Source organism: Felis catus, chromosome B4, assembly GCF_018350175.1.
Source record: "Felis catus isolate Fca126 chromosome B4, F.catus_Fca126_mat1.0, whole genome shotgun sequence".
NCBI lineage: Eukaryota > Metazoa > Chordata > Mammalia > Carnivora > Felidae > Felis > Felis catus.
Genome location: NC_058374.1, coordinates 4,689,460 through 4,707,743, shown reverse-complemented (window position 1 = coordinate 4,707,743; position 18,284 = coordinate 4,689,460).

Here is an 18,284-nt window from a genome sequence, read left to right as displayed (position 1 = left end):
CCTCCCTCACTTGTGTTCTCTCTCTCTCTCTCTCTCTCTCTCTCTTTCTCTCTCAAAAATAAACTAAAAAAAACCCCCCAAAACAATGATCCTCTGCCATGTTAGATTAGAAGTACCTGAACATTTATCCTTGTTAACGCGTATTAGATAGTCTTCTAAATTCTCACTTTTCAGACTTTATCATAATTTATATGACCAGTTTTCTACTGTTAAACATTTACATTATTGTCTATTTTGTACTCACATTATATACTGATAAACTTCTTTTGATATAAATCAAAATAAGTATAAAATAAATAAAATCACACCCATTTCTCTTTATTGTTTTCGAGTATATTCCTAATAGTATTTCTGGGTGAAAAGGTTTGAATATTTACTGCTTCAATGTATACTGACAACTACTATCCATCACAGTTGTATTAATTTGCAGCTTTGCCACCAGAGTACATGACCATTTTCCTGCATTGTTACAAATATGGGGTAGTACCCTTTTTAATCACATTGGTTTGCCAGTGAAAGTTGCGTTACACTGATGTTTTAGTTTGCAACTCTTATTGCTAAGACAATAGAAGGTTTTACATTTGAATGTTTACATTTGAAACTTTGTTTTACATGTTTACTTGCGTTTGCTGTTTCTTACATGTTCATTCCATGTTGATATTTTTCACGTGATTTTTATGGGAGTTAAATAGAGGAAGAAAGCTGACATTGTGCACATTGTAGACTTGTTTTCTATCATAATCTTTGCAGACACATTGTGAGCAATTAACTCAGGGACAAATTATATAGACCAATGGTCAGGAAAGAGATGGTTAGTAGAGCCCATTTGCAAGTGACTGGGATGAAAATGTAGAGACTCTTTTTTTTTTAAGACTCTTTTTTTTAAAGATTGCTTTATTTGGAAAAAAAAATCCTTTTCCTTGAAAAAGACTTTAAAAATCAATGTATGACCCGTTTTTAACCATCTTATTCAGTATATTTAAAAGGAAAAAGCCAAATAATAATAAAAATGACAATGCTGGTAACAGTTGACATTTACTATGAGTGTATGTGTAAGGCACATAAGTGCCAAGCTCTCCTTATTCTCAAAATGATCCATGAAACAGATACTTTATCCACATTTTATAGTCAAAGAAACCAACTCTTATAATGTAATATGTACAAGATTACTAGACCAGTGTATATTTTACCATAGTTTTACTCTGGCTGAGATGGGGGAAAATGTGTATAAATTTACCTTCTGTTGTCAAGGAAGAAAGAGGTTTCCTAAAATAAAACCCTGGAATTAGTGTATTAAGTTGAATTCTTTGTAACAACTCCTTTTGTAGGTCATTAGTGATTGAATATCAGTAAGTTTATATGGTTCAAACTAATTCATTTGAAACTGTTAGAAACTATGGGGGAAAATGCATGCAAACAACCTGTAGGAGAAAATTTGTTATGGGAGTGTCATTATTAAAGCCCAGTGCATATATTTTACAGAGGGCAAAACTCACTGACGGGGCACACAAATTTTCCAAGCACTGAAAAGAGTTGTCTTTTTAGAAAGATTGCATCCTGCTAATGTCTTGTTGAACATTCAATGACCACAAATGTTTCTATTCTTTTCATCACGCTGGTAAAAATTTTTTTGCCTCCTCACCATCAAACTTTCTCTTCTCACTGTACCTCACCACTCTTTCCCCACACCCAGCCCTACTCTCTCTCTCCTTTTCCCTGCTTTCTCTCCATCTTCCTCTCTGCTTCTCTGCCTCCCTTCATGTCTACGGGTGTTGACTGAGGAACTACTAAACAGTATGCTCAATGCTCAGTTCTCATACGTGGTGGCTGATGGGATAGTCTTTTAAGGAGTTTGTTTATGAGGCAGTGGAGAAGAAAAGAAATGGCTTTTTTTCATTAGATATAAAGTCGCTTTGGAGTGGCAGTGGATGATGGTGGGGGGTGCCTCTCAAAAGGATGTGACTTTGAAACTGGGATGTTGGAGGGGAAAGACCCCCAGGAGAGCATAGCTTTCTCATTGAACTTAGGAGACAGAAACTTGATTTCAAGACTGCTAAAATTAGCCCTCATTAGTGGGGCAGAGGACTGGACAGCACCATGTGTATAAAGGAAATTAAATTCTTAACTAAAAATCTTCCCACAAAGAAAACTGTATGTTTAGATGGTTTCACTAGTAAGTTTTACCAGACATTTCAGAAAGAAATAGTACCAACGCTACTCAAGTTCTTTAAGATATTAGAGGAATACAGACTAGCTCCCACTCATTGTATGTGGTTAACATCAGTCTGATATCAAACCCTGACAAAGACATGTAGAAAAATTACAGACTAGTATCACTCATGAACCTAAATAGCAAGATCTTAACAAAATACTGGCAAATCAAATCCAGCAAAATGTAAAAATAACACGTCTTGACCAAGTGGCTTTTATATCAGGAATATAAAGGCATTTGACTTTCACAAATCACAAATCAGCATCTTGTTAGAAAAAAAGAGAAGTTCTGTATGATAATCTAAAGAGATGCAGAAAAATGATTTGCCAAAACCCAAGAAAATACGCATGATAAGCACTGTCAGCAAAGGAGAGATACAAGGGAACGTTCTCAACTGATAAAGAGCACCTACTAAATTTGTTCAGCTAACACCTTACTTAAAATCAGACACAAGGCAAGGATGTGGGCTCTCACCACCTCCCTTCAGCATTGTGCTAGATGGCTGTGTGATGAGGCTTAGTAAAGTGAAACCATCATGGCAACAGAAAATGAAGAGGTAAATTGTATTTATTCCCTGGGGTCATTATCATTTATATATAAAATCCTTGGAAACCTAAAAAACATCTTTCAGACTAATAAGTGAAAATAGTATGGTGGCAGGGTGTGTGGTCAAGAAACAAAAGCAATTGTATTTCTGTAGTGTGGCAGCAAAAACTTGGGAACAAATGTAGATATGAAGGGACTTTTTTTTTTCAATGTTATTTAGAGTAGCATAAAAATCATAAAGCATTTGGGGCAAATTTGGCAAAATGTATAGAAGACCTCTACACTGGAAACAACAACACTTTGAAGAGATACAAGAGATAAGGAACCACATAAGATGAGAGTTATACCATGTTCAGGGATTGGAAGATTCAATGTCATTCAGATGTCAAGTATGCTGTTTCTGGTACGTATCTGGAGATAGAGAAATGACCTCTGAATAGTTCCATGGACCCAAGGGACCCAACAGGAGAAGGTCCTGACCCTCTGACCCCCTCTCTAAGAGAGCTCCATGACAGTGCTTCAGGTCCTCAGGTATGAAGGCAACGGTTCCCAGCATGTCTGGCTATTCCTCATAAGGTTCCCATCATGTATGCCTACTGACGTAAATAACTGTGTGCTCCTTTGACGAAGCACTGGAGGAATCATTACTGTATATACTTGCTCTGGCTCATGCGTGTTGCAGGGTCCTGCATCATGGAGACCCAGCCTCTCCTTTTCCACTTCTGAAAGTTGTCACGCTCACATGTGATATCAAAATACACTCTAAGATAAGGCAAATGACTTCAGAATAGAGAGCCTATAAGTCCCTTGTGTTGAATTTAATAATGATGGTACAACACATTAGAAGCACCTGGAATGTTTGTTAAAACTGCAGATTCCTGGGCCACGTTATCTGACCTACCAATGAGAATATGCGGTGGCCGATCCGTGCTGTCAGCGCAGAGCCCGATGCAGGGCTTTTGAGATCTAACAACACCCACTGCAGAGACTTCGAGTGGTGGTCAGGCAAAGCCGATTTGTGTTGTAGGAGAGCAATTTGTTCACAGAAGACCCTGTGTGGTACCAGGGTAAACGGGGAAGTACATTTAGCCCTTTGAGGAAGGAAGTAGTTAGAACTAAATTAGGTGCTATTGCTTCCTGGAGTGGAGAGCAGAGCCCTAGTCTGAGGGGCAGATGTGACACAAGAGGCTGCATAAAAAGGGCCAAGTGGCACGTGTTTATTGAGAACAAAACCGTGAAGCAAGGAGGGGGCTTAGGAGGTTCTGGGAGGCAGGGCCGACCCCGATATTCAGCCTTCCTGTTCGGTCACCAGGGAAACGTTTTCTTTGTACATCAGGGAAACTCCCTACCTCCAGCTCTTCATCTTCCACAAAACCCTCAAAAGCACTTTTTTTCCTCCTTCCTCTTTGCCTTGTGTCACTCATCCGTAATGGCTGTAGGTGAGGTTACCGGCCAGCACACTTACTGTCCCCCACCTCACGTCTACACTGGGGATGAAGACCCGTCCCCGGCTCGCACGCCGCAGTCTTGATCTGCTTCCGTGCCGACTTTCACGGGCCACATCGCCAAGGACAGGCAGGTTCCTCCGGGCTGGAACAAAAGGGTATCATCTCCACCACCGCTTCCTGCCGCCAGAGCCTTCATGCGGCCGAGGAACACAGCTCAGGTCTCGATTTCCAAAAGCCACGTGCGAGGGATGCCAACCTCACAGCTTACTCACGGATGCCTCTCGTCCTGATCAAGCTCTCGGGTGCAGAGTGTGTTAGGGGGCGTTACTGACCATCATCTGTTTATGACACAGCGATGCTGCCCAAGGAACTAGGATTGGGAAGTGTTTCACAACGTCACAGAGCATTTCCGAATCATCATTTAAAACGTGTGACAAATCCTGGTACTTCAAGTTCTGTGTTCAACAGCTGGCGTCTTGCATTCTGATCATTGGACGAGCACTTCATCCTGAAGGGATGGTTGTTGTAACCTCCTTTGGGTGAGTGATGTGTGCTTGCGAGGGCTCTGTAGGGCGTGTTTCGGCAGTTCCACATCCCAGTTTCTTACGTACTATGTTTATGCCACATCTGTAAAGACCTGAAAAACAGAGTCCCTCTCCTGGAGATGACTTTACAGTTTCTTCAAGTCTAACGAAAGCTCAAGGAGACATTATACAAAACAAAGAAATTGCATAAAGTTCTAATTCACTTGAAGTGTCAGTTTTGCTCCGGTGCGGTTACTGATGTTTTCAGTACTGTCTCGTGTTCCAGTGGGAAAAGGAAGTGAGCTACGCATTTCCTTCCGAGCTGTAGGGCTGGCTCCATCAGAAACTAAAATTAGGACCTTGTGTAAACCATCGCCTGTATCTGGACTTCCAACACACTGGTCAGAAAACTAAACACAGAATGGATCAGAAAAGGGGCCCCATGTAAGGGTCCTGCCATCTCTAAAATGCTTACCTTCTATGAATCAATTGAATACACGGTGTTACCCTAAGTTTGTACTGGGGAGAAATCTTTTGTGAAAGCATAAATCCTCATTATAGCTTGATTCTTTCCTGCGTCCGGCTGGATAGGGTTTTTGTTGAATGGACTGAACAACAAATTACTTTGGCTTGCTTTGCACGGAGAGATGAACTCAGAGATGAACCTGCCACATGGAAGGCCTTCTCTGTCACCCCCAACCACCGTCTCTGCACGTGGGAGGGCTTAAGAGCCCCAGGTGTAGATGGAAGGAAAGGAGGTTTGCCTAGCATCTGCAACTAGTTGTGCAATTATCGGCCAGGGACCTCCTCGTCTGGACCCTGTTCCGCTCGTGTGGGCCGTGGAGGAGCTCTGAAGGTCCAGTCAGCTCTGTGTGCTGATGCATTAAATCTGAACAGAAACCAAAGGGGTTTTGCCCGGCCCTCTGTTGAGCATCAACAGCAGAGTGAGCGCTTTATACCAAGCATGCACCTTCATTATTGATCACGAGCTTTCGTACGAATTTCAGATCCTCTGAGGGCGCCATGAACTCTCAGGTGACAGACCAAGTGTGGTGGGGTTGATGTGTTTGAGCTGATAACAAACCCAAGAAGGTTTTCCTGTTTTTAGATTTCATGTTCTGGGCGTCTCCATCAAGGGCACAAGGCCAACACACCCGTTAAACATTGAAGTTTTCAATAAAGGAGTGGTTTGTTAAAAACTACAAAAATGAAAGAACTCGGGCTGGCTCATTTCTGTTTTACTCGTTTCCTTTCTTTTTCTGTTTTGGAAGGCTGTTCGCTACAACTCACTGAGCAGTTGAGTGAAGCGAGGGCAGAATTTCATGTCAAGTGAAGCTGGACTGAATTGCCCCTTTGGAAACTCCCCAAGTACAGGGTAAAGAATGCCCGGCATGCCAGGCCTATGACAGAGTGGGATGTGACCAGTTCCAAATGTTCTCTGCTTTGCCAGTGCTGGTGCTTTGCCAGTGCTTGGCCACCCCAGGAAGTGGCCGTTAAATATAAAATAGGCTTTTAGCCTGAAACAGAATCTCGATATTTCCTTCCCGACCCTCTTTCATGCGAATACTGTTTTAGCAACACCATCAGTGGGTGGGTATTATGCTTCAACTATTTTGCCTTGACTTTTCATGGTAAAATGACCAGTTATGCAACATAATTCATACTCTGCCACAGAAGATGTTTGTCGATTATTTGAAAGAAGAATAGTAACTTTGAGACCCAGGAAACGACAGAAACACATTTCCCTCTTTTTATCCCATGTTGTATAACCAATCACTTAAAAAAATTTTTTTAACGTTTTATTTATTTTTGAGACAGAGAGAGACAGAGCACGAATGGGGGAGGGGCAGAGAGAGAGGGAGACAAAGAATCCGAAGCAGGCTCCAGGCTCTGAGCCATCAGCCCAGAGCCCAATGCGGGGCTCGAACTCACGGACCGTGAGATAGTGACCTGAGCTGAAGTCGGATGCTTAACCGACTGAGCCACCCAGGCACCCCATAATCACTTTTAAATATATTACATTTCTTTCCGGTTTGCATAAATACTGTTTTTAACTCTGTGTGTACATGTGTGTGGATACATGTAGGTATGTATATTTTACATAAAAGTTACATCTAAGCATAAATGTTTTATGCTTGGATTTTACACTTGAATTTTACATATTTTAGATTTGAATATTTATATGTATATCTGTGTCTAAGTATTTATATACTTATATTTGTTGTACATCTAAGCATACATATTTATATTAAATATACACCTGTGTACATGTGGGGGATCCCTTATTGTGTTTATACATGACCACACAGGGATATTATGCATTCATACACTTCACAAATATTTATTTGTTGAGCACCTACTTTGTCAAGCACTGTTCTAGATTTGGGGGATATTTCAATAAAAGTTAGACCAACGTTCTGCTCTCCTGAATCTTACGTGCTGTCACTTTTAGTATCCTTGACTTAGTGTTACTATTTGGGGTCAACAAGTACATCTGTGGCTTTATTATAGCCACATATAGGATTATCACAGGAGATAATATATAACTGGCATTTTTTCGAGCTCTAGTTTTATTGCTATCAATTATGGAGTGCAAGACACTTTTGTCTCGATCAATTCCATTTGCTGTTTTATAAGTACAATCTTTATTGGGAAGTATCCTGTGGCATTTATGATTTCTGTTTTAGATTTTAATAAATATTTAAAATATTACAGGCACATAAAATTCAAATAACTGTATAATTATTTCTCTTCTAAATTAATTTGTTCACAGGGAAGGTAGCACAGGAAATTCTGTACTCTGTATTTCTAGTTCCAGAACTCAAAGTCAATTTTTTTTCTTGCGAGTAATCTCTGTTCATATCCATCATGCTATGTTGTTTATTTAATTATGAAGACCATATAAGGCAGGTTGTAAAAACATATAAATGATAACAAGAATGTTAAAATTGGTGATAAAACAAAAGTGGAGACATGTAAGGGCATACCTATACGACTAAAATGCATTCCTGATCATGGATATTCTTAGCACTGTGTTAGTCCTTCTCAACCACAGTTGCAGATTAAAGTGATTTAGGCAGCTCAAAAGTATAGATATCCAGACTCTTCACCCTTAAAATCTGACTTGACTGGTCCTTTGAGGTGGGGACTTTGCAAGGTTAGATTGTTAAGAATTTCAAAAGCAGCTCTAATCTACAGCCAAGGCAGGAGACCCTCAACCGTAGAGCTGTCTCCAGTTTCTGAGATGATCAGGCTACTTAATTAACAATGTTTATAAGGTTAAGACAAGTATGACATTGTGGCCCTAGAACTAAGTAGGTTCTTCCTGGGGGATACTCATAGAAGGACACCCTGTGACATAATGAACCACATTCTCTCTGTAAAAATATCTGTAAAAGATATGATGAAAAGAACCATTGAGCTCTTTTTTTATTATTTTTATTTGTTTTTTAATGTTTATTTTTCAGTGTGTGTGTGTGTGTGTGTGTGTGTGTGTGAGCAGGGGAGGGACAGAGAGAGAGACACATAGAATCTGAAGCAGGCTCCAGGCTCTGAGCTGTCAGCACAGAGCCTGACATGGGGCTTGAACCTGTGGACCACGAGGTCGTGACCCAAGCTGAAGTTGGACACCCAATCAACTGAGCCACCCAGATGCCCCTGAGCTCTTTTTTTTATAATGATTCTGATTGGTAGCACTGCATTTTCCACTGCTATTAAATTTCCTCAACTACTGTGCTATTAAAAATAGAAAGAGAAAACATAAAGTAGGTGTAAGCCTGTGGAAATGTACAGCACTGGAATTTACAACGTTATTACTTATGGCACATTTCTAGCAGACATGGACTGGATACAGACTAATTCTCACTGTATTGACTCTGCTATATTAAGCGCAAGGACACCCATCGTTAAATTAATGAGGGAAACAACCTATAAATGTAATTAGGGAGGAAAGAAGGGTAAAATTAAGCCCAATAAACGGTTAGAAAAGGGTTTATTTTTAGTAAAACTTGGACACTTTACAATAACGGCGATAATGTTTTTAAGCACCATTAATCTTTGTAAAGGGCTGATACCAGTGGAGACTGAAAACAGTTAAGTGCCGAAGCCTGATCTGTGTGTTTCAACCATAGTCTAAGAATTAGATTTTATGAATCTAACCAGTAACTTAAAAAAAATTTTTTTTAATGTTTATTTATTTTTGAGAGAGAGAGACAGACAGAGCATGAGTGGGGGAGGAGCAGAGAGAGAGGGAGACACAGAATCTGAAACAGGCTCCAGGCTCCGAGCTGTCAGCACAGAGCCTGACGCGGGGCTTGAACTCACAAACTGCGAGATCGTGACCTGAGCCGAAGTCGGATGCTCAGCCATCTGAGCCACCCAGGCGCCCCTAACCGGTAACTTTTTATGTCTATTTGTAATCACTTAAAAGCATAAAGTTGAACAAAAATCAAAATGGCTGCACCACTGCTTCAGTGAAGCCAGAATTTAAAGTAACCTTTTTGTTTGTCTGGGAAAATCTTAGTCTAAAGGAGTCATGACCACTACACCAGCCCTGCAAGAGATCCTAAGAGAGACTCTGTGAGTATAAAGCAAGAAAGACTACAACAGACCAGAGGACATCACCATAAACATGGAATCTACAGGTAACACAATGGCACTAAATTTGTATCTTTCAATGATCACTCTGACTGTAAATCGACTAAATGCCTCAGTCAAAAGGCACAGGGTATCAGAATGGATAAAAAACCAAGATCCTTCTATATGCTGCCTACAAAAGACTCATTTTAGACCTGAGGACACCTGCAGATTGAAAGTGAGGGGATGGAGAACTATCTATCATGCTAACGGAAGTCAAAAGAAAGTCAAAGTAACCATACTTATATCAGACAAGCTAAATTTTTAAACAAAGACTGGGGGTGCCTGGGTGGCTCAATTGGTGAAGCATCCGACTTCGGCTAAGGTCATGATCTCATGGCTTGCGGGTCTGAGCCCCACGTCAGTCTCTGTGCTGACAGCTCGGAGACCAGAGCCTGCTTTAGATTCTGTCTCAGTCTCTTCTCTGCCCCCCACCCCCCCAACTCATGCACTGTTTCTCTTTTTCTCAAATATAAATAAACATTAAAAATAAATAAATGAATAAAATAATCATTAAAAAATAAAATAAAGACTGCAACAAGAGACGAAGAAAGGCATTATATCATAATTAAGGGGTCTATCCATCAAGAAGATCTAACAATTGTAAATATTTATACCCCCCCAACATGAAACACCCAAATATATAAATCAATTAATCACAAATATAAGCAAACTTATTGCTAATAATACCACAATTGTAAGAGATTTTAATACTCCACTCATAGCAATGGACACATCACCTAGGCAGAAAATCAATAAGGAAACAATGGCTCTGAATGATACATTGGACCAGATGGACCTAACAGATATATTCAGAACATTTCATCCTAAAGCAGCAGAATACACATTCTTCTCGAGTGCACATGGAACATTCTCCAAAACAGACTACATATTAGGTCACAAAAAAGCCCTCAACGTGTACAAAAAGATTGAGATCATACCATGCATATTTTCAGATCACAACGCTACAAAACTTGAAATCAACCCCAAGAAAATAATTGGAAAGACCCCAAATATACGGAGGTTAAAGAACATCCTACTAAGGAGTGAATGGGTTAACCAGAAAATTAAATAAAAAATTAGAAAATACACGGAGACAAATGAAAATGAAAACATGATAGTCCAAACCCTCTGGGACGAAGCAAAGGCAGTCCTAAGAGGAAAATACACTGCATTTCAGGCCTATCTCAGGAAGCAAGAAAGGTCCTAAATGTAGAACCTAACCTTACACCTAAAGGAGCTAGAAAAGGAGGGGCAAATAAAGCCCAAAGCCAGCAGAAGAAAGGAAACAACAAAGATTACAGCTGAAATAAATGGTATAGAATCCAAAAAACCAGAACACATCAATGAAACTAAGAGCTGGTATTTTGAAAGAATAAACAAAATTGATAACCCCCCTAGCCAGACTTCTCAAAAAAGAAAAGAGAGGGGACCCAAATAAATAATACCACAAATGAAAGAAGAGAGATCACAACCAACACCATAGAAATGAAAATAATTATAAGAGAATACTATAAAAAATTATATGCCAAAAAACTGGACAATCTGGAAGAAATGGACAAATTCCTAGACCCTCACACACTACCAAAACCCAAATGGGAAGAAATAGAAAATTTGAACAGACCCATAACCAGCAAACACATTGAATTGGTTATCAAAAATCATCCGACATATAAGAGTCCTGGGCCAGACGACTTCCCAGATATTTAAAGAAGAGTTAATACCTATTCTTCTCAAACTGTTCTAAAAAATAAAAATAGAGGGAAAGGTTCCAAACTCATTCTATGAAGCCAGCATTACCTTGGTTCCAAAACCAGACAAAGACCCCACTAAGAAGGAGAATTACAGGTCAATATCCTTGATAAACCTGGATGCCAAAATTCTCAACAAGATGCTAGCAAATCGAATTCAACAGTACATTAAAAGAATTATTCACTATGATCAAGTGGGATTTATTCCAGGGTTGCAGGGCTGGTTCAGTATTCACAAATCAATCAACATGATACACCACATTAATAGAAGAAAGTGTAAGAACCATTTGATCTTATCAATAGATGTAGAAAAAGCATTGACAAAATGTAGCATCCTTTCTTGATAAAAACCCTCAAGACAGCTGGGATAGAAGGAACACACCTTAACATCATTATAGCCATATATAAAAGGCCCACAGCTAATATCATCCTTAATAGAAGAAAACTGAGAGCTTTCCCCTTAAGATCGGGAACAAAACAGCGATGTCCTCTCTCACCACTGTTGTTCAACACAGTGTTGGAAGTCCTAGATCAGCAATCAGACAATGAAATGAAAGAAAAGGCATCCAAATTAGCAAAGATGTCAAACTTAATCTTCACAGATGACACGATACTCTACATGGAAAACTGAAAGACTCCACCAAAAAATTGCTACAGCTGATAATGAATTTAGCAAAGTCGCAGGATATAAAATCAATGCACAGAAATTGGTTGCATTTCTGTCCACTGGAAATGGAGAAGCAGAAAGATATATCAAGGAATCGATCCCATGTACAATTGCACCAAAACCCATAAAATACCCAGGAATAAACCTAACCAAAGAGGTAAAAGATCTGTACACTGAAAACTATAGGAAGCTTATGAAAGAAACTGAAGGAATGGAAAAAACATTCTATGCTCATGGGTTGGAAGAACAAATATTGTTAAAATGTCGATAATACCCAAAGCAATCTACACATTCAATGCAATCCCTGTCAAAATAACACCAGCATTCTTCACAGCGCTGGAACAAACAATCCTAAAATTTGTATGGAACCAGAAAAGATCACGAATAGCCAAAGTAATGTTGAAAAATAAAACCAAAGCTGGAGGCATCATAATCCCAGATTTTCACCTGTATTACAAAACCATAATCATCAAGACAGTATGGTATTGGCACAAAAACAGACACGGATCAATGGAACAGAATAGAGAACCCAGAAATTGCCCCACAAACATATGGCCAACTAATCTTTGAAAAAGCAGGAAAGAATATCCAATGGAAAAAAGAGTCTCTTCAGTGAATGGTGTTGGGAGAACTGGACAGCAACATGCAGAAGAATGAACCTGGACCACTTTCTTACACCATACACAAAAATAAACTAAAAATGGATGAAAGACCTAAATGTGAGACAGGAAACCATCAAAACCCTAGAGGAGAAAACAGGCAGCAACCTCTTTGACCTAGGTCACAGTAACTTCTTACCTGACATGTCTCTGGATGTACGGGAAATAAAAGCAAAAATGAACTATTGGGACCTCATCAAGATAAAAAGCTTCCTTACAACAAAGAAATCAATCAATAAAACTAAAAGGCAGCCAATGGAATGGGAGAAGATATTTGCAAATGACATATTGCAAAAAGGGTTAGTATCAAAAAGCTATAAAGAACTTACCAAACCCAACACCTGAAAAGCAAATAATCCAGTGAAGAAATGGGCAGAAGACATGAATAGACACTTCTCCAAAGAAGACATCCAGATGGCTAACAGACACATGAAAAGACGTTCAACATCACTCATCATCCGGGAAATACAAATCAAAACCACACTGAGATACCACCTTATCGGTCAGAATGGGTAGAAGTAACAACTCAGGAAACAACAGATGTTGTCAAGGATGTGGAAAAAGGGGAACCCTCTTGCACTGCTGGTGGGAATGCAAATTGGTGTAGCCACTCTGGAAAATAGTGTGCAGGTTCCTCAAAAAATTAAAAATAGAACTACCCTACAACCCAGCAATTGCACTGCTAGGAATTTATCCAAAGGTAGAGGTGTGTTGATTCAAAGGGGCACATGCACCTCAATGTTTATAGCAGCACTATCAACAATAGCCAAATTATGGAAAGAGCCCAAATGTCCATAGACTGATGAATGGATAAAGAGGATGTGGTGTGTGTGTGTGTGTGTGTGTGTGTGTGTGTGTATAGTATATATATATACTATATATATATATATATAATATATATATATAGTATATATATATACATGCATGTGTGTGTATAGTATATATGTGTGTGTATATATATGGTATATGTGTATATATACACAATGGAATACTACTCAGCAATGAAAAAGAATGAAATCTTGCCATTTGCAACAACATGGATGGAACTGGAGGGTATTATGCTAAGCGAAATTAGTTAGTCAGAGAAAGACAAATATCACATGATTTCACTCATACGTGGAATTTGAGAAACTCAACAGATGAACATAGGAGAAGAGAAGGAAAAATAAAATAAGATAAAAACAGAGGGAGGCAAACCGTAAGAGATCCTTAAATACAGAGAATAAACTGAGGATTGCTGGAGGGGAGGGCTGTGGGGGTGATTAAAGAGGTGACTGGCATTAAGGAGGGCACTTGTTGGGATGAGCACTGAGTGTCGTATGTAAGTGATGAATCACTGGGTTCTACTCTTGCAGCCAAGACTACACTGCACGTTGAGCAATTTGAATATCAATAAAAAAATTTAAAGTAAGCTTTTGATTGCTCTCTTCCACAAAGCTCCCCTCTTCCCTTCTCTGCCTCTGTCTCAGGAACCTGGCACCACCCTAGAAAAGACTAACAAGGCTGGCAGTGCTTCTACAACTCCTGTTGAAACTGACTAGCTCCTGCATTTCCCTGTTAACCCCCCGGCCCCTCCCTCCCCGGGCTTGCAGGTTTTGAAGATCACAGGCTGCTGCAGCCACCTTTACCTAGCAAAGCAATAAAGCGACTGTTCCTCTTTATCTGGAACTCTGCCTCTGCGTTCTATTTTGGCTCCGAAGCACGGAGGTCAGTTTTCGACAACACGTTCCTACATCTTTTGATGTCAGGGAGAAAGGATTCCTGGCAAAACCAATTAAAAAGCTAAGATTGTTTGGACGCATTAAATGCTCACCGTTAAGACCACGAAAACCAGCCTGTAAAAGTTTAACATTGTGACCTTCAAAAGGGAATATGCTACCATACAGAAATCACCATCCTTACTCACCGATGACTAGGGGATCCATTATCAGTGGTCTTATGCCTGAAGACGGGTCACTGATCATCTCCAGCACCACTGTTTCCATGCTGCTGTGAACCTGCTGTCCAGCCTGAATTGTGAGCACTAGCCACCCCCCCTTCCCCACCCCCAGTGTCCAGTGTTTCAGGAGAATGGGGTTAGAAACCCAGATTGGAAAGGTTGCCACACCTTAATGTCAGATTTTTTTTTTTTGGTTTTACAAAATGTTTGCTGTAAAAGATATTGCCAGTATCTTCACATTTGTAAAAGTAATGAGATCTCAAAATCTACGCTAAAAATTATTTTCATTTCCACAAAAATCTGGAGTAAAAGCCTATTAAGCCACCCTAACACTTTTGGAGACTACGGCTGGCTACTGAAAGTCCACGTGGTTGGAGATTTTAGACTCTTTTTTTTTTTTTTAATTTTTTTTTTCAACGTTTATTTATTTTTGGGACAGAGAGAGACAGAGCATGAACGGGGGAGGGGCAGAGAGAGAGGGAGACACAGAATCGGAAACAGGCTCCAGGCTCTGAGCCATCAGCCCAGAGCCCGACGCGGGGCTGGAACTCCCGGACCGCGAGATCGTGACCTGGCTGAAGTCGGACGCTTAACCGACTGCGCCACCCAGGCGCCCCAGATTTTAGACTCTTGAGAGAAATGATGAGTTAAACTCTTGGTACAGGTAATAAGAATGCGGACTATCAGGACTGAAATTTTTGGGCAAAGGAGAGACAAGTGTGCCGTGTTTTGCAAGGTGAACATCTAAGTTGGGAGGGACATTTTCTGGAAATCAAAAAGTGGAAAACAAACCATAACATTCTTTTGGCCTACCATTTTGTTATTATTATTATTATTATTATTATTAATTTTTTTAATGTTTATTTATTTTTGAGAGAGAGACAGAGAGAGAGAGAGAGAGAGACAGAGTGAGAGAGACAGAGTGTGAGTGGAGAAGGGGCAGATAGAGAGAGAGGGAGACACAGAATGTGAAGCAGGCTCCAGGCTCTGAGCCATCAGCACAGAGCCTGATGCAGGGCTCAAACTCATGAACCGCGAGATCACGACCTGAGCTGAATTTGGACGCTTAACCGACGGAGCCACTCAGGCACCCCATTGTTATTATTATCTTTAAATTTTTACTGTTACTTAAAAAGTTGAATGTTACTCTTAAAAAAATTTTTTTTTAAATAGAATGCTTTTCTGTGTGACAGTGTCAAAGGACACTTAAATATGCTTGAATCCAGTTCTGCGTGAGGAGTTCAGAAGGGAAAGATCCAGACTACTCAGTGGCAGCCTGATAAGTAACCCCATATATAAACACAAACCAGTGTGGACGCTGACCACAGCATTAGCAAACATAAATACAAGAAATGAGTGAAGACAAATACCAGAGACAAATGGCAAAAAATTGAATCAACTGAAGGCCACTGATTCACTAGCGAGAAAGGAAGTATTGGGGAAAAAACAGCAGGAAAAATCATAAAACCACTAAAAACGATGTGTCTCTTCTTTTCTCAAGAAAAACGAAAGGGAGCACAAGGTACTGGTGAGCCAGTGTATTACTGCTCCATAGGTCTCAGAATTAAAGACGACGTCCCTGTTGTCGGTCATCCCAGCCCTGGTCCTCCCCTCGGGATGTCTGGCCTCTGGCTCATCTGCTCTCGCGTCTTGCAAGATTACAGTCAAAGTGTGGCTGGAGCTGTGGTTTCCTCCGAGGCTGGACGGGAGCAGGGGAGGAAAATCTGCTTCTGAGCTCCGTGGCAGTCACACTCTGTTCCACACAAATTCCAGAGTGAGGGCTTCTGTGTATTGTTGCCCACAGGACGGAGGCTGTCCTAGTCTGCTTCCCATGTGGTCCTCTCCGTAGGCCAGACCCTAACCTACGGCTTGTTTCTTAAAAGTGTTCAAGGGAAAGAGTCCCCTGGCAAGATGGAAGCTACAGTCCTTTGAAACACGATCAGGTACGTGTGATCAGGGAAACTCCCCCCGCCTTTGCTGCTTGTTTATAAAGGCAAGTCACAGGACACACCTACAGTCAAGCAAGGGGATTATGCACAAAGGATTCACAAAGGTCATCAGATTCACAAAGACTAATAGTCTAGGATTATGGGCCACCTTAGAGTCTGTCCATTGCATACATGGAGGGAAAACTTTCAATAAAGTGTTAACAAACCTAAACAGCAGTATGTGGAAAGGACTATACACTATGCCTGATGGGGTTCATCTCAAGAATGGAAGATTGGTCTAACATCAGAAAACAGAGAATATTAATTCTCTCCATTGACAATATGAAGTAGAAAAATCATATGACATCTCAGTAAATGCACTGACATAATTCCACTTTCATTAGTGATAAAAGCTGTCTGCCTAATAAGAAGTAGTCTTTTTCGATGTAGTAAAGGGCATCTAGGAAAAATGTATAGCTTATATCACAATTAACAGTGACAAACTGGATGCTTCCTAGGGAAGAACAGAGGTAAAGCCAAAATTTTTTACTCCCAGAACTTCTGTTCATCATTGTACTAGAAATCTTAGCCAGTACAACAAAGCAAGCACAAGAAGTAAGAACCATAAAAATGGGGAGGGGAGGAGTACAATTTTCGTTCACACATGATACGATATCTATATCTATATCTATATCTATATATGCATATAGTGGTTTTATGATTTTTCCTGCTGGTTTTTCCCCAATACTTCCTTTTTTGTTAGTGAATATATATATATATATATATATATATATATATACACACATGTATACTTATATATATATGTGTATATATAAATATATACATATATGTATGTATATTTCTAGTAGTTTTGCAATATTTTTCTTAGGATTTTGTATATATAATATATATGCATATATATAATATATATAATATATACAAAATCCTAAGAAAAATATTGCAAAACTACTAGAAATATACATACATATATGTATATATGTATATAAAATGTATACAAAATCCTAAGAAAAATATTGCAAAACTACTAGAAATATTAAGTTAATTTAGTAAGATCACAAGAAGAAACTCAATATAAAAACAAAGTGTTTCTTTGTGTTAGCAATGAACTATCAGAAATTTAAAAAAGATCCATTCACAATATGAGCAAAAATAAAATACTTGGAGATTAGTTTAATAAAAGAGACACAAGGTGTGTTCATGAAAGCATTTCTGAAAGAGACTAAGGAGGACAAAATACGTAGAGAGATATACCATGTTCATGGACTATAAGGTGCAATAATACTAAGATTTTAATTTCCCCCAAACTTATCTGTGGGTTCAATGCAACCCTAACCACAATCTCAGCAGAAATTTTTGTAAAAAATTGACAAGCTAATTTGATATTTATGTAGAAATGCAAAAACCTACATAAGCTAAAACATTTTTGAAAGTGAAGAAAAGTCAGAGAAGTCATGGCACATGATTACCAGATACAACAATAATTAAGACAGCATGGGAAAAACAGGCAAATAGATCAATGGAACAAAATAGGTCATCCAGAAGATGGGTCACACTTAGTTCTGTTGTGGAACTGGGTGGCTGACCCTGGATTCAGTCCTGTGACTTGCTTTAGCCAACAGGAAGTTAGTAAATGTGATGCTAACAGAAGAAAAGGACATGCCAATTATGCTCGCTCACCTTGGCACCTCTGTCATGAGAGCTTGCTCAAGCTAGTCTGAGAGAAGATGAGGGAGGGACACAGGGCCCAGATACTCCCAGATACTGCCCTGTCCCAGAGCCAGTCAATAGCTGGACATGTGAATGAGCCATCTAAGAAAACAGCTCAGCTGAGACCAGTTGAAATTGCAAACTCACAAAGCCATGACTTTTATAAAAGCTTACGGTTTTGAGGTGGTTTGTTAATACGGCATCATTTTTCAGTGGATAACTGATGTACTTATAACTTATCTGCCTC